Below are 21,032 nucleotides of genomic sequence, written 5' to 3'. Positions count from 1 at the left end.
CCTAGTGACCATATCATGTGGACCTGGGAATTTGTCCATCACGTCAGCGAGCTTTGGATCAGACCTGTGAAAGCCAGAGCTGTAGATATGGCTTTAACTTTGTATCTGGTGAGTCTTGCAACTCAAAGAAGAGCACGCCTCACTTGCTGCCTTGCTATGTAAACAAGTACAGACCATGTCACCAAAAAGGGTCTGAGATTTATCCAGCAGATCATTGAAACATCTGTAGTCTTTCACATATTTCACAAAGAAACATTTGTCCGGTAGCATGTTGCATCCTTTCTGAATGGCGACACATGGGGCCACAGGCAGAGCAATCAAATCACAAAGAAATGAAGTATTATAGAAATCTAGATTCTATTTCTATATAGTCTATATAGAATATAAATATATTCTAGACTTGGATTTATTTAAATATATTTATATTCCATATAGAATATAAATTACTATGTAGATATAAATATATGATATAAATATATTTAAATAAATCTATATTCTATACTGTATCTGATCTAAAAGCACTATTGCAATTTGGGACAAAAGTTTTTGTTTGCTGATATGCAAAGACATACAAAAAGTTTCTAAATAAATAAGCAGTATGAGCTTTTCAGGAGGATCTATAATCTTATATTGACCAGTTGCATTATATACATAGGTTTTCCTGGATAGCATATGTAATTTTCACAGTAACATCATTTTTAAACCTGAAATTATTCTGCATTTCTGATAGGGAATTTTGTCATCAGAGTGACTTTTAGAAAGTGGGAAATGATAGCAAAATACAGTGCTAAAATTTGAACAAATAGAGGAGTGTTGCGTTTGCTCACTTTAAAACGAAATGAGAGTCTAGGAGCTGTAATGAATTGCATGTTGTATCTGTGTAACCGTACCTACTGACTGACACTTGGCAATCATAAATTACAGTATTACTGGAAACCCAGAGTCGGCTGATTAAGAGGCATTTGAAGAGGTCTGTCCAAATAACTACCTTCCTGACACGAGGGCCCCGAGAAGCCAAGAGGAGCTGTTCGTGTTTCTCCACCGCAGACAGGATGAAATCCAGAAATTGGTAAGAAAATGGGTTAGATGCTCACAGGGACTAGCGCTCCTCAGAAGGAAAAAAAAAGTGACTCTATCCACAGGGAGGGTGTGAAAGTGTGAATGTATAGCTGAGGTCGGGTGCAAGGGGTGTGTGTGTGCATTAATCTGCCTTTGGTTTGTGCTGCGGCATCTTCTGGGGCTGAAAGCAGCTGGGCCAGGTCCCGTCGTGCTCAGCTAAGCAGAGTCACGCTGGAAATCAAGCCTGAGACAGGATGGGAAGAGCATCACCGTTTGTGTCTACGTGTGTGAGAGGGAAGCCAGAGACATGATGTGATCCCACATGCATTTAGTCTGAGCACTCGGGGTGCCCGTGCACTGCTCCCACAGTCAGTAAGGTCTCAGGGGGTGCAGGTGCAAGCGATTGCAGGCAAAAAGGGGGAACTCCGAGCAGACTCGCACCCAAAGCCTCCTGTGTCCAATTTCACCTTCGAGAGACGCCGAAGGCGTCTCGCAACTGTGTTGTGGCTTGAAGGGGAGGCAGCCTCACCCCCCACGTTAAGGCGCTGGCCAGATTTTTGTTGTGCTTTTCCCACAGAGGTGGAGTTGGGAGAGGGGAAGACGAAACGTCCTAACTTAATTTCTTTTTAATGGTCTGATGGAGCGTCTGACATGTGAATCCTCACTGTCCCCGCTCTCCAGCTTGACTTCAATGACTGCTTTTAACAAACATTCTCCCCCAGACAGGGAAATTCTGCTACCTTGCCCAAACCTGCTCAAATACTTTGAGCTCCCAGTTACACATTTAGCACAGGATTTTGGCAAAATGTGGGAGAGGCGTATACTTTGAACTGGAGGTAGACTTAAAAACAGCCCCTTGATCGTCAATGATGTCTTTATCCACTGAACCAGAACTGGGTTTCGTAAACCCTTACACCCGTAATTTCTTGATCTCCTCCCAATGTGCCAGCCAGCCCCTGCAAACCAGGTCATTTTAAAAGAGTTCATATGCCTGTATTCCTGCAGCCCTGCAATATGCAGTATAAGTAGCTTATCTGGAGCCATCAGTGACCACAGATTAGTGGGGCGATATTCCCTCTGGAAATCTTTGAGCCTGCACTGCCTTCCCTCATTACAGAGGCTATCGGGTCTGCATTGCTTTGCATCTGCTCACCGAGGGGGCTTTACATTAACTTCAGTTGGGGTTTCGGAGTTTTGCCTCTGAGCGGATCATGGGCAAACCGGGATGCTCATTTCCAGTGCCTGGCGGGAAAGGGGAGCCCTGCCGTGGTGGCCGGGTGCCCCGGTGTCCCCAGGCCGGGGCTGGCTGCCGGGGCAGAGTGGGCTCCAGCTGAGCGCACCCAATGTGGGGGCTTTGCTCCTTGTGACTTCTGCCCAATGCGCAAGTCCTAACTGGAAATTAAAAGCCTATCCCCTCCTAGTCTTCAGGGGTAAATTTCAGAGGCTCCAGCGCTCGATAATTAACAAGTTCTGTCATTCCCCTCGCTGTTGCACTAGCTGTGGTATTTTTAAAGCTTTTTATTAAAAATTAATTTCTTTATTTTGTTGGAGACCCATCACTCGGTCACGTGGCTCCCTGTCATGTTTCTATCCTTCCTACTCATATTCGAGTTATGCCATCAAGCTAATATATTGTGACTGCTCTTCTCTCTTGTGACAAAGCCTTGCAGCTGCCTCCAAATCAATAGATGTCAAAGAAATATGAAAACAATCATGACAGAGAACTTAAATCCTGGCTAGAGTCTGCATAATAAAAAATGTGCTTCTGTTCTCAAGGCAGCGGATTAATTTATCCTAAAGTTTAGTCAAATTTTATTCCGGTACCTTTTTCCCAGCAGATAGAGCTACATCTGTTGGGTTTGTAATGTAATTTGTAATTACTGCCCTTCATGTGGTCCAATGCCTTGAACCATCTTTAATTAAAAGCATAATTAAGGGAAGATCTAAAGGAAGACAATTACCAGATGGTCTTTTTTTTAGAAACAGTTAGTTGCATTGAGGATGTATCCTGGTCCATTTCTGACTTGGATTAAAAGGCAGGCTGCCTCCCGCACAATCTGCAAGGCGAGAGGCCGAAAAGGGGCTCAGGCATCCCGAGCAGCACCACGGCCAATAACTGCGAGGGAGGCTGAGGGGGTGAGCCAGGGGGGGACCGGGGGGACCTTGGGGCAGAGGGTCGCCCTGGCTCCATCACATTTCCCGGGGCAGGTGAGCCCTGCTGCCCTCCTCCAGCCCAAAGCTCTGGCAAAAACCACCCCAGCCAACCCCCCCCATCACTGGGGACACCCTACAGCTTCTAGGAAACATTTTCCTGGCAAAAATAGTAATTAAGTGTAAGAGTAAGAGTAATAAATAGTGATAGTGATGATGATGATGATGATGATGGTGATGATGATGATGAAGATGATGATGATAATAATAATAATAATAATAATAATAATAATAATAATAAAGGAGGGACTGAGCCCCAGAACAGCTTCCAAAAGTGAATTATTGCCGCTGCCCCGGCTGGGACAGACCCTGGTGGGAAGGATCGTACCTGCCCAGCCCTTGCTCATCACAGCCTGAGCGGAGGTTTCGGTTAACCCCCCCCTCCCGCAACCGAGGCGGTTGCGGGAGGGGGGGTTAACCGAAACCTCCGCTCAGGCTGCGGGACAGGGGTATCTCCTCCGCCACCCGGCTGCAGCAGCCGCCCCGGCCTCGCTGGGGTTAGTTTTGGGGTGCCTCCTTGCCTCTTGGGGTACCCTCCTTCCAAAAGAGCTCTCCCCTCTGCCTCGCATCTGGAAGTTTCAGAGAAGACCATTACTAAAGGAGATACGGCGGGAGGGGATTGGAAATAACCCCGAAAATATGAATAATGCAACGAAGTGCAGAATTATGTGTGAGCACAAAATTTCTAGGGGAAGCTGGGCATTAAAAAAGGGAAGAAAAAAAAAAGGGAAAACTCGAGCAGTGGTGTAATGTAAATTAAATTTTTGCTGTATTACTAAGATTTCATTATTTGACTGTTCCTACTCAAAGTAAGGCAGCACTGAATTGTAATCATTTCAATTATCTTCAAGATAGTTTCTTTAGGACACAAGTTGTCAGAGATAAAAAAGTACATTCTTGCTGCTCCATGGGTCCATTTTCCAGACGGTTTGTCGTTCTTGCTGCATGATTTAGCCGGTGCTTTTTTGCATACTCCGGCTCTCCCACACGCCCTCCGCAGGGGCGCGGACCCGCTCCCTCCCCGCGTGGACCGGCCGCGCAGGGCTCCGCGCCCACGGAGCCGGCGAGGCTGACCCTGCCCCAGCGCCCGCTTCGCCGCCATCCTCTTTAATTAACTTCGCACATGAGGTTTTTGGTTGGGTGGGTGGGTTTACCGTTTTTTCCTCTTATTTTTGCGGCTCTCCCCCTCTCCCTCCCCCCCCCCCCCCCCCCCCCCCCCCCCCTTCCTGGAATATTTCTTGGCCCATTACTCTGATAAAGAAATACATGCGGGGCGGGCGGCCCCGCACCTCGCCTGGCCGCGGGGCACCCGAGGCAGGATCCGTCTCCGTCCCCATCCCCGCAGCCCTACAGATACTGTTTTCTCCCTGCTGATATCGGTTGATTTGCAAGGGAGAGCTGCTCTCCACCGGGAAGGCGCTTAGGTCTCTTTAAGCGCAAACCAAATAACATTTAAATGCCTTTTTACTGCCGAGGCATTATTTATTTAAGTGGCCGTCGGAAATCACGGCAACGCGGGTCCCCGTTCCTCCCGGAATATTGTCCTTGCTGTTTTATTAGAGCGACTGGTTTAAAAGAGGCTCTTTCCGAATAAAAGAGCGCGTTTCTCCCCATTATTCATATCTAGGGAGTCCCAGGCCTTCAGTACATTAAAAAAGCTTCAAAAGGACAATTCGCCATCCACAGATATTATATTTGTGAAATGCCCTTTTGTCGAAGCTTTTAACACCTTCTTATAACGAATCATTTGTTCTTTTCTTTTTAATTTTGATAGACAATTAGCCATCAAATATACACCAGTTGACTGTAACCGAGCATTAAACTAGCCTTTATTTAACGCTAATTTAGCATAGCTGCTTTGTTTAACTTTGCCATACAAGAACCAGGTTTTGTAGCAAAAAATAGGTGTAATTTTATGTGGGGCTTCATTTCTTTTGGCCCTCTACACAGCAAGCCCTCTCCTCTTTGTAACCCATTCTGCTGGGCAGAAACACCATTTCGGAGTGCCTAGCACCTGGAGTCTGGAAAAAATTAGCATTGATATAGATTTAGTTGAAATGTAATCTCTTAAATCTGTCCAAGATTCGGGGAGATAATTACACTTTCACTGAATTGCCAGGGGTCAGCGTCTCTGTGGACCTGAGGAGTTGATTTACTAACAATAGTGTTACATAAAAAAATGGTGTTTGAGATTATAATGTTAATAGATGCAGTCACTGGGGAAAGCAGGCAGGCTACAACTAATTCGATGGAACTTGGGTTTTGCTTTACAAGGATTCAAATCACTTGCAGCATTTAATTTAGAGGAATGAGTTTGGCAGTAATTACAGCAAATGGAAAGGTCGCCTTGGAATATTAGTTATTTTTTCCCAAGTTGGGACTCAGGGTTTGGGGGGGGAGGGTCCTTTTTCTCTGCCCCCAGCGATGGCCGGGAGAGCCGCGTTGCTGCAGCCCTGCACTTTTACCACGCGTTACATCGGACCCAGCAGAAACCTGCTCAGACAAAAGAAACGGGGATGAAAAATATTTGTATAAGCGCTGGAGTTGCCCCTCGAGTGGGACCCGACAGTTTTCAGGGAGAGTCGGGATTTCTTTCTGCTCCCGGGGGATGCTCGCCGGGCCGCGCAGGGCCGGGGAGCCGGGGGGGGGCAGCTCGCCGGCCCGGGTCAGGTCAGCGTCTCCTCGGGCAAAGCGCACCACGTCGTGGGTGAAAATGCTCGGGTGTTTCGTTGGCATTTTGGGGGGGGGGGTCGCGACAGGAGCGGGCTGGGGCGGGGGGCTCGGGTCGGTGCCCCGGTGAGCCCGCTCCCGCCTCCCAGCGCACCGGGAAGGGCAGAGCTCGCTCAGAAATGACCAGACGGCCCAAACCCGGGCGCTGACCCACCTCGCCGGCCCCAGCCCCCGGCAGGACACGCTGCCTGTTCGGGCACCCTGGAAACCCCAGCCCAAACCCAAGTCCTTGTGCCACCATGTCCCCCCCCGCAGGGGACGTCCCCCTCTTCAGCAGGACAGCGGCTTTTCCCCGCTGGGACACCCGGGCCGGGCTGGGGAGAGCCCGGTCACGAGTGGCCGTGGGGAGCCGAGAGATGGGACCGCCCTCGGGGGAGCGTGGCTGGCGCCGGGTGCGGGTCCCGGCCCCGGCCCTGGTCCCTCCAGGGGGGTCCCGCGGGGGCTACCTCCCTCCCCGCTCCCGGAGGGGCCCCAGCAGAACCGGCGGGCAGCGGAGGCGGAGAGCCCGGCCCGGCCCGGCCCGGCCCGCTGCCGGGAGCCCGGTGCTGGGAGCCCGGCGCTGGCCGCGCTGCGCGGGTGCGGCCGGGCACGGAGAAGCGCGGCAGCCCGCCTGCGCCGCATCCATCCCCCCGCCGCGAACTGCCGCCGGGAGCCATAAATCCAAATCAATTACCTACGGGACACACCGCCGCCGACCGCGTTTTGCAGCCCGGGCTGAGCGGACGGTGGTTTATCACCGGGGAGCCCGGCACGCCGCGAGGTGATGCGCTACCTGCGCCGCCCCCCCCCCTCCTCCGCGCCCCTCCGCGCCCCTCCGCGCTGCGGCCGGGCGGCGGGCGCGGACAAAGGCTGGCGGGAGCGGCCCCCGCCGGCTCGTCCCACCGCCCGGCCCCGCTGCCCCGGGAGAGCCGTCCCCGGGGACGGGGGCGGCGGGGCGGCTCCCGGGGCGGCTGCGGGGCGTCGTCCCCGGGACCGCGGCTCCGGAGAGCGCCAGCAGCCGGGGCAGCGCCGGCGCCGCAGCCTCCCGCGGCCCCCCGACGCCCTCCGTCCCTGCCTGTTTATGTTTTAAGTCCACCCGATCTTATATGTAACAGCAATATATATGTTAATTGAAAACTTCTGAATTTAAAAAGGTTGTGACAAGTTATAATTTGTCTTGTCAATGTCTGGAATCCTTGTTTAGCTCTTTAGTTGTGTCTGCTGTTCGTGCCTGTCAGATAACAGCTTGCCTAACACGCTGCCTTCCTCTCTTATGGCACGGAAATGACAAATGTGCTGTTTTATCCATACAATTTATTTCATTATTGTTGCCAGCACGAAGCATCACAATCAATCATAAGGAAGTCCAGTTGGCAGGTGTCAATCTTGGCATGTTTTTGTACGTCTCAGTCTATATTTAATCCAATTACAAGGGTCATGGAGTAAGTGCAAATCCCCTTGTTACAACTCACATCTTATTCAAGATTTAAAGTAAAAAGTCAACTTGATCACATGGGCGCTTTGGGGGACCTCCGATACCTTTTGAAATGTCGTCCCCCTGTCCCAAAATATGCAGAGATAGCGTTTTATTAAAGAGTTATCGCGGGTCGATTGGGGTTTGGGGATTTTTTTTTTTTCCCTGAGTGTTTGTGTGCAAATGAAGTATCTTGTTATTTTGCTAAAGAAGAGGGAGGCTTTAATGATGGGAGATCTTTCCGCTCATTGCCCTTTCAAATACAATTGTAGATCGAACTCAGCCTTGTCACGTTGAGGAAAAGTGAATTTCTAACATCCAGGACGTGCCTGTCGACTTTCAGCGAATTGCATCCAATCACCCCCAGGGAATTCAGCTAATGTCTCAGTCTAAACCGGGATGAGGGGAGAAAAACAAATCAAACATTGTCCGGAGTCACGCTTATTATGAAAATGTTTTAAAGGATAGAGAAGGGAAATAATTCAAGACAATCCAGAATAAAGTTTTAGACAAATTAATAGCATTAGGAGTCCTCGGGAAAAAAAAAAATGGAGAGAGAGAAAGCCCAGCTACAAAGTTAAGGTATAAAGAAATGATTTATAGCGATACGCTTCTTTTTTAAGCAAGAAGTATTCTCTTTTTTATCCTGATTTTTTTTTTTTTTTGGATGAGAAAACAAGGTTACGGCATTGAAAATAATGGTCTTATTATACAGTCGGCTACAGTGGGATTCTTCACGCGGGGAAATGTTATCTTTCTGCTAAATTTCTGTCTTTAGGACGCTTCAGTTCACAGAAGTTTCTTGCAGCATCTTAAATTAAACCCCCCAAACACACACTCCCGCACACTAATCCCGCTTGTTACAACAAGTTTCCAGCTCGCCAGGGCTCACAAGCCGGGGTGCCCGTGTCAGCCGGCTCAGCCCGCTCTTGGCGAATGCTCAGGAGAAGGCTAGGTGCAACCGTTTACCAGGTTGCAGGAGAGCCTCGCAGGCTGCCATCCACACAACAGGCGGAAAGCTCTCAGACCTTTATATGGCAACACACGAAAAGCCATTTCACTAATAACTCAGGTATTTTTTATTCGAAGAGATGGAGCTATTCAGTTTCTATCAAACTGCGAGAGGGCTGAACCGACAGGACGAGAGGATAAAAAAAAAAAAAAACAAACCCAAAACAAAACAAGAGCAAAATTACATTTCTGCACCAAGGTTTAAACGCAATCCTGGGGGCAAAAGAGAAATGTTAGACAAGCAAAGAAACGTGTGGGGGAAATAAAAAGAAAGTATTTAAAAACACATACCTTGGACAAGGGCAAAATATCCCAGCTAAAATGCTAGTCAAGTGCCTCTTTCCTTGAAAGCCAAAACCACGTTTCTATCGCAATATTTTTCCTGTTCTAGAGAGTTTCCTTTGGTTTTTACAGTTTATTGTAGGTAGTCTTGGACCCTGCAGCCTGTGCAATGCCACAGTAAACAAATTGTTCTGATGTGCTTATTATTATTGCTCAAGTTCTGCTTGGATAGAGAATTAAAGCTCATTATTACAGTGTGTGTTGAGAATTGCTCAATCTATGTGAACACGGGGGTTTGGGGCATCCTCGGGAAAAAAAAAAAACAAACCACCAACTTCGTATCGTGGTGTAAATCAAATATGTATAATGCTTATAAATTTGTAACACGTTGCCGTGCCCCTGCTCCTATCCCCTGCCCGGCGCGGCGGCGCTCGCACCGAGCCCGGCTCCCCTCCGCGCCCGCGGGGCTCTGCTCCGCGCTGCGCCGCGGAGCCGCCTCCCTCCTCCGCGGCCCAGGTGAAGGTGGCGGACCCGACGGTGACAGAAGGCAAAAATAACGGGGACACACACAGACGCGGGGGGGGGCTTTTTCCGCGCTGCTTCCCCGGCACCGCTCCCTGCCTGAGCCACCCGGTCCCCGGCTGGGCGCGAGCTCTCCGGGCGCTGCCCGCACGGCTGCGCGGCGGGGGGCGGCCCGCTGCGCGCCCTGACACCCCTGCCTCCGCGGTCCGAGGGGTGAGACGGGGCCTGTCCGGGGGTGCCCCCGCCGCGGAGCGTCCCGAGCCAGCGGGCGGCGGGGAGAGGCGGCCCGGCCCGGCCGCCCCCGGGGTCCCGCCTGCCTCTGAGCGCAGCGTTTTGCAGCTTTTTCCCCCCCATCCGTTTTTATTATTATTTTTAAATTTTTTTTTTTTTTTTTTTTAGCCTCTGCGGCCATCTCACAGCCAAATACGGACGCTGCTCCGGCGCTCCCCCACCTTCCTGCCTCCCTTCCCTCTCTCTCTCCCTCTCTCTCTTTTTTTTTTAGGAGATAAAAAGGCAAACAGAGAGCGCTCTGGCGCTGGCGAGGGGACTGTTTGCCTGCCTCCGCCGAGGCCTGGCCAAGCAGACTTGGCTTCACGCCTGAGCAGTTTCTGGAGAGCGGCGCGCTGGAGAGCAGGGGAGGCAGCACCTGGCCCTGCTTTAGGAGCCATCTCCTTTTATTGACAGCCAGATAAGCAGGCGGGAGCCGTGGTGTTTCCAACGCTTCCCTGGAGGACCCTGCCGGGTTGCAGGGAGCCGCAAGCCCCTTAATGGCAGCGGCTCCAAACGCGCCGCGAAACCCCTTCCTGGCAGCGCCGACGGGCCCCCGCCACCGGGGCCGCCCCCCCCGGGGCCGTCGCTACCTACCAACGCGCGGGACTTACGCGCCCCGGCCGCGTAAGGGGAAAGGGTCACCTGGGATCCGAGCCGGGCGCCCCGGGCTCCCTGCCCCGGTGGCGGCCGCCGGACCCCGGCCCGCAGAGCCGGAGCAGGGGCCGGGGCCGGGCGAGCAGCCCCGCGGCACCCCTGTACCCCGCAAAGCCTTCTCCTCCCACCCCCCGTCAAAGCCTGCTTCTAATGGACCTGGCAGCCCCCGCTTCATCCCAGGCAGGCGGCGGGTTCATGAAACATTTAAGTGCAGTTCAATAAAACTATCGGCTGCGGGGGGACTCTTTGCTGATAAATTATTTACCCTGACAAGTGTGTGCAAATAACGGCCTCTCCCCCTCCCTCTCTAATGGGAGAGGGTGCAGAGGGGGAGAGCGGGGAGCCCGGGCAAGACTCGCCGGGCCCGGGTCACCCGCAGGGGCTGTGACGGCGCAGGCAGGCTGCCGGGGCGGCCCACGCGAGTCCCGGGCGCACCGCGGCCTGCCCTCTCCGTCTCGCAGGGGCCAGCATCCCTCTCCCCCAGGAGAGCTGCGGGCGGGCTGCGGCGGCCACAGCGTTTCCAAGGAGCCCCAGGGCTGAGCTGGGTTTTGGAGGTTTCTTTTTACCCACGCACGAGTGTCCCCCCTCGGAGGGCGTTTCACAGGGGAAGAAGCCAAACCTCGGCCTAAACCTTGGCCTGGGAGGCCGGGGACTGGCCCGGCTGCGGGCAGCGCTGCGGCTGGGGCGAGCCGTCGGGCCGCAGCCCCCGTTTGCCGGCAGGCAGCGGGAGGAGGCAGCGGGAGGAGGGAGGAGGCAGCAGCCGCCGCCGCCGCCGCCGCTGCCCGGGGGAGCCCCGACCCGCGGCCCAGCCTCGGAGCGGGGCCGTGCCGTGCCGTGCCCGCCGTCGGGGCGGGCTGTGTCCGGGCTCGCGCCGTGTCCGGGCTCGCGCCGTCCGCGCTCGTGTCGCCTAAAATGCCTCATTAGCTAACTACTGTCCGCCGTGACGTCACCGGGGCGGCCCAGCCAATGGGGGAGGCGCTGGCGTGGATATTAAGGGAAAGTTAGTGCAAAGGCAGCACCCCTCTTTTGCTGTCATTGACATTTAAACTGTGTGGCAGGTTCTTGCGTGGAAATTGGCGACCGGAGCCGCCAGGTACCTCCTCCCGGCCGCGGGCCCGCCGCGCCCGGGCCCTCCGCGCCCGCTGACAGGTAACGTCTCCGCACGCCCCCCTCACCCCCGGCCACTCGCCCCGACGCGGGTCTGCTCCCTGCGCCGGCCCGACGGGAGGGGCCGGGCACCCCGACCCCGGGCAGCCGGGCACCCCCACCCCGCGGGGGGGAAGACGAGGGGAGCGGGCTGGAGCCCCGCACAACAGGTGGAGGTGGGAGGGATGGAGGGAGGGAGGGAGGAGGGAGGGAGCGGCTCCGGCCGCTGCCCGCCCGTCGGAGGGGGCGCCCCGGGGCGGAGGGGGCGGCCGGCGGTGCAAGCCGCTTCCCAAACTTCCCCCCGCGCGGGCGGTGCAGCCCCCTCCCCTTCCCCCCGCCCCGTCACCCGGGCCCCGCTCCCTCGCCGTTACCCATGTCAGGTGGCGGGGGCAGCTGCAGGTTACCGCGCCCGTCGGGGGGGGGGGGCCCGCTCCGCGCCCCCCGGGCCCTGGAGCAGCCGGCTGCCGGCTCGGGCCCCAGCCCCCCGGGCCGGCTGGACGGGGCGGGAGCGGGGCACGGAGGGTCCGGCGCGGCGGGCCCGCACGCCCCCGCGGAGGGGCGCGGAAAGGCAGGCAGGCGGGCTGGCGGCGGGGCTGCGGGGAGGGGAGGCGAGGCGAGGCGGGCTGTCGTCGGGGGCTGCGTCCCAGCTGCCCTTCCCTGGGTAACGCCGGGGGCTCGCCGGTCGCCGCGGAGGCTCGGTCGCCCTGCTCGGGCTGAGGAAGGGCCGGTAGCCGAGAGGCGACCACCGCTCGGCCCCCAAACTCAGGCTTGCCTTCCCAGCCCTAGGTGCCTCCGCTAAATCAGGGCGTCAGTGGGAGAGAGAGATACCCCAGAAAGGTCGTTCTTCCTCCGAAATAACACGAAACAAAATAACAGCGTAAAACCTAAAACACCGCTTACCTGTCCTCCAGCATCTCCAAATATTCCTTACGGTGCGTTAGCGGGAACGCTCCCTGTGATGCTTCACTATAATATACCGGTAAATGGACATTCTCCTTCAGTAATAAATCAAACACCATCTATCTCAGATCCTCCTCCCTAATTAGAGATGTTTATTGGAGATGGTGTTTATCCAGCTGTCATGCCGAGAAAAAGCTGTGACATAATTACCTCTGACCAGATAGTCTTTTATATGCATATCTCGCTGACATATAAAGCAATCGGTTTGCATTAAAAATGACAAGATCAAATGTTGATTTTAGCCGATATAATAATATTTCTGGTCATTAAATTAATTGAAGTTCAACTTTCAGGCTCTCCAAATTACGAATCTTGCGATTTAAACTTTTTTTTTTTAGGAATTAAATGAGTGGCTCCACCAAAAGGATGGGCAGAGGGAAACGTACCCTGCAAACTTGCCACGATAAATCAAATAAGCCAGCTAAAAGAAGAAGAGCCCTCGACCCCTCAGCCTAATAACACAGTTGACGTGAATCCTAGGAGTTTCTCTATCGGTTCCTCGTGGTTTGCCAAATTTAGGTTTTGCTGCTAATTCGGGAGGCCAGGAGAGCCCGAGGTGGGAGAGAGGCGAGAGCGGGACCCCCCCTTAACCTCGTTATTTTTAAACCCCGCACCTCGGCGGGGCCAGCTCGATGCTGGTTCATTTGGTTTCGTGGCATTGGCAGCGCCTGCGGAACCATCTGCGTGGGGCTGCGAGCGAGCCCTGATAAGCTCCGAATTACTCTGTAATTGAAAATACATTTTTGGGAAAGGCTGGTTTTACAAATATCGAGGGTGTAGGCTTTTGATCCTTTCTGCTGCCTGTGTTCTCCAGTTGCTAATAAAACTCGCATTGAGCTCCTTAGTGGCTTGATTAACAGGCAGATTAACTGTTACTGGGGTTTTGAACAGCTTGTCCCAATCAATAGCATTTAAAAAGCCCGTCAGGATGCGCTAAGCTTCCACCCCCCCTTCTTTTCTGAAGGCTTTTCGAGCGGGTCCGGTTGCATGACACTTTTCACATATATATAATCAAAGGCTTTCTCGTACAGAAAGATATATATTCGTCTTCCAGTTTCAGAGCGACTTCGGCAGGGTCCAGAAATCCTTTTTTTTTTATCCTGCCACGCAAAGCTGTGCCTTATGCAAAAGGCCAACATAAAAGAGGTTAAATCGATTCCAAACTTTTTGCAGATTGTTTATAAACTAGAAAAGCTCCGCTTAACTCAGTGTCCTGTGCATTATAGGTTTCAAACACTGTCTCTACATATACAAATAGGCATTAAGTGTCCTGAAGGCAAAAGCATTGTAGTCTAAGACGTCATGATTTGTGTATCTCTTCAGTTTTAGACCGAACTGGACAAGAGGACTTTAAGCATTTTTCTGGGTATTAAAAAAGGTAGTTTGGAGCCCAGATATTAATACAACGAGACGATACTGGAGTCTCTAACTCAGCACTTTCTGCTTTCAACACCTAACAAAATACGAAAGGGAAGCAAACGCTGCTGTTTAACATAAATCAATACCCAGGCACGAGATCATGTAAAAAAGTGAAAATTATTTTAATTAGGAAAAAAACAAAAAAAAAGCCTTGCCATATATAATAGTTACTTACCTTTTTTTTAACCTTTTTTTATTATGCCCATTTTTTCCTTTTTGTTTGGAATAGTTTAAAAAAAAAAAAGCGGGGGGGGGGAAGAAACAAATGCAGAAAAATGCTAGTTACAATAATCCTGTGAGGATTTTAAAGTAGAAATCTTCAAAGGGTGTCTAAGTCCATGCCGAGAGCCACGGCCGGGGCCGCGGGGTCCCACGGCGCACCTCGGCGGGCGCGGGTGCCGCCGGCGCAGCCCTCACCCGTGGAAAGGGGGGGCGGTCTGCGCTTGCAGGAGGGCAGGGCTTTTGGGAAGGGGTAACGCCAAGCACCTCACAGCAGTGCTTCTCCTCTCGCCTAATTAAAAAGGCGACCGGAGCGGTTTTTAAAGTCGAAAAATCCCTTTCCTAAAAAAAAAAAAAAAACCCAAACAGAAAAAAATAGAAAGAAAAGGAAAAAGCAGGCCGGCCGGGCGGGGAGGGCAGCAGCCTTCTCGGGAGGGCGAGCGGCGGCTGGAAAGCTGCTAGGTAAAAAAAATGGAAAAAGAAAAAGAAAAAGAAAAGCAAGCGTTTCCTTTGGAGGTATCCAGGCACGGCAGCCCCGGCAAGTCCTGTTTCCCCCGGCCAGGCACCGCTGCCGGGGAACGCTGGGGCTGGGGGCGAGGGGGCGTCGGGGAGGGCGCGGCGGCCGGGGCCGGGCGGGCTGCCCGTTCCTCCGGGGGGCGGGCAAGGGGTAACCGGGCCGGGGGCGGAGGCGGCCGTGGGGCCGGGCCGGTGTCGGTCCCGCGCAGCCCCTCCGCGCCCGCCGCCGCCGCGGGCGGAGGTAAAATGGCGGCGCGGAGCCGGGCCGGACCCCGCGGAGCTGCGCGGCGGGACAGACTCGGCTCCGCGGGACGCGACGGGGCGTGCGGCACCGCACCGCACAGCACCGCGCCGCTGCGCGCACACGCGCGCACACCCACTCCGCGCGCACGCGCGCATACAGACACGCGCGGCCCGCGGCGGCCCGCCCCGCTGCTCTTTCTTCCTCTCAACTTTCGCTCGGGGCTCCCGCTCCACCGGCGGCCCCACCACCACCACCCCCCGCCGTGACGTCACCGGTTTCACCCCTGCCCTCCCCTCCCTCCCCGGGTATTTTTTTTTTTCGGCTGGGGGGGGGCGTTAAAAGTTTTGGGGGGGGGGAGGGAACACAAAGCCCGCTGCGCCCGAGGGGAAAATAGCGACAAGATTACGGCTGCTTTATTCTGGCGAGGAGGCGTAAGAAGGTGCTAATCCAAGGGATGGCTAATTGAGAGCTTGTAAAAATGATATTTGCCTGCGATTTCGGACAAAGTGGTTTCTCTCTTTTCCCCCTTTAACGCCCCGTGGACGAGAGTAAAAAAATTTCGCTCGTTTGCTAGAGAGAGTGTGCAACAGGAAAAAAAAACAGAAAAAAAAAGCAAGAGAAAAAAAAACCCAAATCATAACCCACGGACGCGACTGACTTCACTCCAGAAAAAGGACTAGATCCCAGCTTTTAAAATCGCCTTGGAGCCTCCGAGATTTGTGCGAGTTTACCAACCGCAGCCTCTTTCTCTCGCCTGCAGGATGCGTGCGGAGGAACGCCCGGCCTCGGCCACCGGCAACTAGGAGGGCAGTCAGGCTCCTTCGCGGGACGGCTCGCCGGGACTCACCCTGGAGGGGGAGACAAGCGGGACATCGGTTCGTACTTTATTTTGGCCCTGGTTTCGGTTCTCTTTTGCCGCTCTGAAAGATCTCCTCGGCGCCCCTGAAATGATGTTTGGCCACGGGCAGGTTAACTTAGTGGCAGCCGATACTTCGGAAAGTTTTGGGGACGAGGAGACGAGGCTAGCGCGGGGAGCAGGGGGCTGCCGGGAGAAGGGGGTCCTGCCCGAGCCCCTAGTTTTGGCAGAGCCCCCCTTGGGGTGCCCCGCAGCCCCGCGGCCGGGCTCCCCCGCTCCTGCCCTGCCTTACCTTCAGGGGAGATCCCGTCACACCCAAACGCTCCCGTATGTCCATCGCGATAGTCGGCTCCGTTTCTATAAATATGCATGACTCGAGAGGAAAAAAAACAAACCCAAAACCCGCAGGTTGACTTAGGCCTGGACAAGGCGGCAAAAGCCGCGCCGAGGAGCGGGGAGCGGCCCCCCGGCCCCTCGCCGCTGCAGGTGGGGCCGGCCGGGTCCCGGGGCAGGAGCGCCGGCGGTTCTCCCTTCCCCGCAGCCTCCGAGGAAAGACTTTGCTCGGCCCGTTCCCGGCTTCATGGGAGGGCCGGGGAGAGGCTGCCCGCCTCAGCCCCTGCCTCCCGGGGCCTCCCCGCCGGGCGCGGAGCGGGGGTGGCCATCGCGGCACCCCGGCGTCGGGGGAAGGGAAGCAAGCGGCCGGAGGGGAAGGCAGCAGTCTCTTAAGAGCCCATTTTGTGCTATTAGGGAGCTGTGGCAGCTTCTCGGCGGGACCGGGGATGACAGTGCATGACGGCCGGGCAGCCCATTATCCCGCTCCCATTGAGGCGCCCTTTCACTCACATGCAAACTCCTTGGCAGAGTCGTTTGTCTCCTCATTGTACTTTATTTAAGAATGCAATGGTTGTCAGGGCTCTTATTCAATTTCAAGATACTTTATTGATGAGCTTTGACTTTTAGCACTTTTCACATGTCAAGAGAAGTCAAGTGTATGCGGCTACGACTTCATTTTATGCTTTGCGCGTTCATACTCTCCACTTTCCGCGGTGGCTCTTGGAATTTCTTTTTCCTGTCTCTTCTTCTTCCCTTTCTTTCCTCCAAGCCTTCCCCCCCCCCCCCCCCCCCCCGTGTAGACCCCCTCCCCTCCCCCCCCGGACCACTCGCCATAACCGATTGGGACACCCTGAGCTCGGACTGGTGCTCCCAGTGTAACCTTAAATGCATGCGCTGAGGGGTTGCTTTGGAGTTTACTGAGGTGTGTCTTAATAGTCCGGCATTCAACAAATGTACTTGTGGTGTGTGGTCAGAGCAGCAAAGTCATTTACTTACTTTCCCCCTCCAGTTTCTGGCAGCCAGTGAAGGGGCTCCCTTTGCAAAAGGCGGGGGGGGGGGGGGAAGCCCCTTACAGCGGCCGGGCACAAAGCGGCGGCACTGCCCAGCGCCCGGCCGCTGCCCGCCCCCGCTGCAGCCTGCGGGACACCCCCCCCCCCCCCCAATCTCTTCCGTGGTGTCTTAAAAAAAAAAAAAAAACAAACCAGCCCGGCAGCCCTTAGTCAACAAATGGCACGTGGGAGAAGTTTGTGAGTGTTTGGTAAAGGACTCTTCAGGGCCTTTCACAAGAGCCCTCAATACACAAAGTAAATGGTGTATTTGCTCTGTTCTTTCCCGGCCGGGCAGAGCCTCCCGCTCCCCGGCGCTGGGAGCGGGGAAGGGGGGCTGCCGACCTCGGGGAGCTCCGGGCGATTCACCGCTGACAAAGCGCCTGTCTCCCAAATATTTATGTCTTTACCATTTGAATGTTATTTTCCCCTTATCTCCATTGTCGGACGGGAGCGAACTGTTTAAATGCAAATTGACCTTCTTCTCCCCCCCCCCCCCTTCCCCTTTCCCTCCCTCCCTCCCCGGCCCCCTCCCGCCTGCCCCCTCCCCCAGCCCGACCTGAAAACGCGCCGGTCCCCGGGGCCCGGCTCGGAGGCGGCGCGGGGCTGGGGCGGGGGGGGGGAGGAAAGGCCCGGCCCGGCTCGGCAGGCGGCGGGCGCGGCGCGGGGCCGGGCGGCAGCGGAGCCCGGGGCCGGGGCCGGGGTGCGGAGCCGGAGCGGGGAGCGGGGAGCCGGGCCCATCGCATTCATATTCAAACGGCTGGGCCAATTGAGCCGTGCCGGGCGCCGGGCGGCCAATCGGCGGCGGGGAGGCGCTGGCGTTGCTTTGCATAAAGCAATATTTTGTGTGGGAGCGAGCGGAGCATTTGCATGTTGCGGAGTGATTAGTGGGTTTGAAAAGGCAGCGCCGGCTCGGCCGCATTTCCCGCTCTGGTTAAGGCGCAGGGAGGAAGTGTTTTGCTGGAAGATGATGACAGAGGTCAGGCTTTGCTAATGGGCCAGTGAAGAGCAGTGGAGGCGAGGCAGAGACCAAGGCACACATACATTAATACACTTGAACCATCACCAATCAGCATAGGTGTGCTCTGTCTCTCTCTCCCCACTTCACTCACACACTCTTTTATCTCTCGCTCTCCAGTCACTGACAGCCCATTTTATTGTCAATCTCTGTCTCCTTCCCAGGAATTCAAGATCACACAACCAGCAGCTTCAGTGGAGAAAAACTATTTTGCTGGCAACTCTTTTTAAAGCACCATCATTTCAAATCAGTGCGCTCTTAAACTATTGACAGGAGCTTTGACAACAAGACAGGATGCCTCATAAAGGTGAGTCTGCTCATTTCTTCTCCCAACTTCTCCCTCCTTGCATTTTAATATTTAGGCAGGGCTCTCGCTCTCTCCTCCTCTCTCTCTCTCTCTCTCTCTCTCTCATATTCCCATTTGCATTCCGGAGAGCTTCCCAGGGAACTTTCCAGCCCAGGAGCTCACAAACTTTCTGCCTTTCACATAAGCCCGTGTCCTCTGGAAAAGCTAAAGCATCTGACTCGGAAACCAATGCCAACACCAGCAGCAGTAATTCCCACGCAGCACTTGCTGGGCAGGGAGACCACAAGCGCCCGTGCCTGTGTTGCCGATGCTGCCGGTACCCCAGCTCGCAGGGGCGCCGGGGCCGGAGCCCGGCTCGGGTCGGCAGGCACGGCCCCGACCCGACCCGGGCTCCGGCCCCACGCCACGCCGCGTGGGAGGGGGGGGAAGCGGCGCCTCGTTGCCCCGGGGGCGGCCCCGTCCCCGGCTTCTGCTTTGTGTTCCCGCGGTCTCGGTTAGGGAAGAATCACCCGTGATCGTGGGGAAAAAGAGGGAGTGAGCGGCCGGGAGAGTTGCGTGGGGAAAAAAAAATAATAAAAAAAAAATCACATCCTAGGCCAAGTCAGCTCCCAGGCGCGGTACAGGCGGGGAGCTGAGCGGAGCTGAAGGGCTGTCAGCTTTAATCAGCCACCCGGGGATCTTCCCAACTTGTCCCTAGTGCCGGCAACTTTCCCAGCTCCGGCGCGGAAGAAGCGCCGGGGGCGCGGAGCTGCCCGCACCGAGCACCGCGGGCCCCGCCGGGCGCCCACGCACCGCCCCGTACCTCCTCGGCACCGGGGCGCGCCGTGGTCCCTGTTTGGGGAATTTTTTTGCTGCCTTTTTAAATCGATATGCCTCAAAAAATATTTTTTTTTCTTTTAAAAAATCCTAATCTCGCTTATTTCTGCAAGAGCCACGTAATCGCCCCTTCGATTCCCCCCGCCCTGCGATCCCCCACTATAGCAAAGCCTTTTTTTTTTTAAGAAGTTGCAAACTCTTCGCCGTGAAAAAAAAAAAAAAAAAAGAAAAAGAAAAAAAAAGATTTGCTCCTGGGAAGCGCAACAATAAACTTGATTCTTTTTCCCCTCGCAAGTGCAACTGGAAAAAAAAAATCTGGATTTGAATTTAACCTTGTAACGCTTTGCACGGAGGTGTTACATGGACGCGCAGAGCAGGAATAATTTCTGGAAAGTTTAAAAACAAAGTTTCTCTAACGATTAAATATACCTGGCAGAGGCTGTTTTGGAAAACGACAACAACGTCCTAGAGAAGAAAAGTGACTGCATCTTCTCCATCTTAGGGACATAAAATAATAAAAGTGGCCCTTGACAATAAATGTTTATAGCTGCTGACCTTTACCAACGCCTAATCGCAAACCGATTCGTTTTTATCTTTTTCTCATTTGCCCCGAGAACGCGAAACTTTGTCATCTTAACGTCTAATTACGGTTTCACCGGGAGAAGGGGGGGGAAAAAAAAATGCTGTCCGCCATCAGATTATATCAAGATTTCGAGATTAAAAACCGACTTGCAGATTAGGCCCGGCCTATTCGGACACGGCGATTTGCATTCCCTTCCTCGCTCGGGCGCTGGCCGTGTCCCGCCGGCCCGGGTGCGGGTCCGCGGGTCCCCGCGGGGGAGCCGCGAATCCGGGTGACGGCCGGAGCAGGGGGGGGTTGCGATCGTGGTGCTTCGGGGTGCGGGTCCGGCGGAGCTCGCCTGGGGCTGCCGGGCCGGTTGCTGGAGGCGTTAGAGAGTTGCTGAGTAGAACCGCAGCACCTCCTCTTACCTTGCTGAAGCACTTGGCTGCCCTCGCCCTCTATTGTAAAACGCTCTCGGCTGTGTTTGGGGTTTGGTTTTGTTTTGTTTCGTGGCTTTTTTTTTTCTCTCTCCTCTTTTTTTTTTTTTTTCTTTCCCCCCTTTCTTTTAAATCCACTCATTGTCATTTCTGAGGTCCGTGCTGGCAGAGCTGAGGGCTGGAAGTTTAATGGTGGCTTTCTGGATGGCTTCTTTAACCCCGTAGGCCCCACGTTTATGAGTCGTGCGTGAAATATGTGAGGAAATAGTGTCTGAAGAAGTGGGTTTCCCGTTCGGTGTGTGTCTATGCAGACGTGTTTGGTGTATTAAAGGGATGGCTTCACGTTCCGTTCAGCTGAAGGAGATATCGCCACGTCTCCATTGAAGTACAGTGTAGCTTGCTCTGCTGCTAATCAGGTAGCTCTCCAAAGAGCAGTAAATATTTACCAGTTAAAGTCTTCATGCTGCGAGAAAGTACTTGTTTGATGTTTATTTTTATGGATTTAAGATTACTAAAAGCTACTTAATAAATTATACCATGGCTAGTCCTGAATGGGGAAACGTGCCTCTTTGAATTCTCCATCATATGCAGGAAGAGTAAAATTAATATTCATTATAGGCGCAAAAGAAAGAGAATGAGTATTTTTAGGCGAAAAAAAAGGGAGAGAAAATGAAGGCTGCGACTATTTCATTATTTTACCTCCTTTTTTTTAGCAACCCCCTTGAATGGGCTCTTTATTGTAATTGTCCCTCCCCAATTGAGCACCCCACTGAGCTGTTGTATCTTTTTACAACCCCTAACAACTCGCACCAGTAACACAATTACCGCCAGATATTTATAACGAGAAATTACTTTTCCATTTTCACCCGCGACGATTTCAAATAAATACATGGGGACGCATAAATAAATAAATAAGTGGCCCGGGGTTGGGGGGGAGAGGGAAGGAGGGAGGGAAGGTGGC

The sequence above is a fragment of the Gymnogyps californianus genome, chromosome 5 (genome assembly GCF_018139145.2).
Source record: "Gymnogyps californianus isolate 813 chromosome 5, ASM1813914v2, whole genome shotgun sequence".
NCBI classification, from domain to species: domain Eukaryota; kingdom Metazoa; phylum Chordata; class Aves; order Accipitriformes; family Cathartidae; genus Gymnogyps; species Gymnogyps californianus.
Note: the sequence above shows the minus strand (reverse complement) of the source record.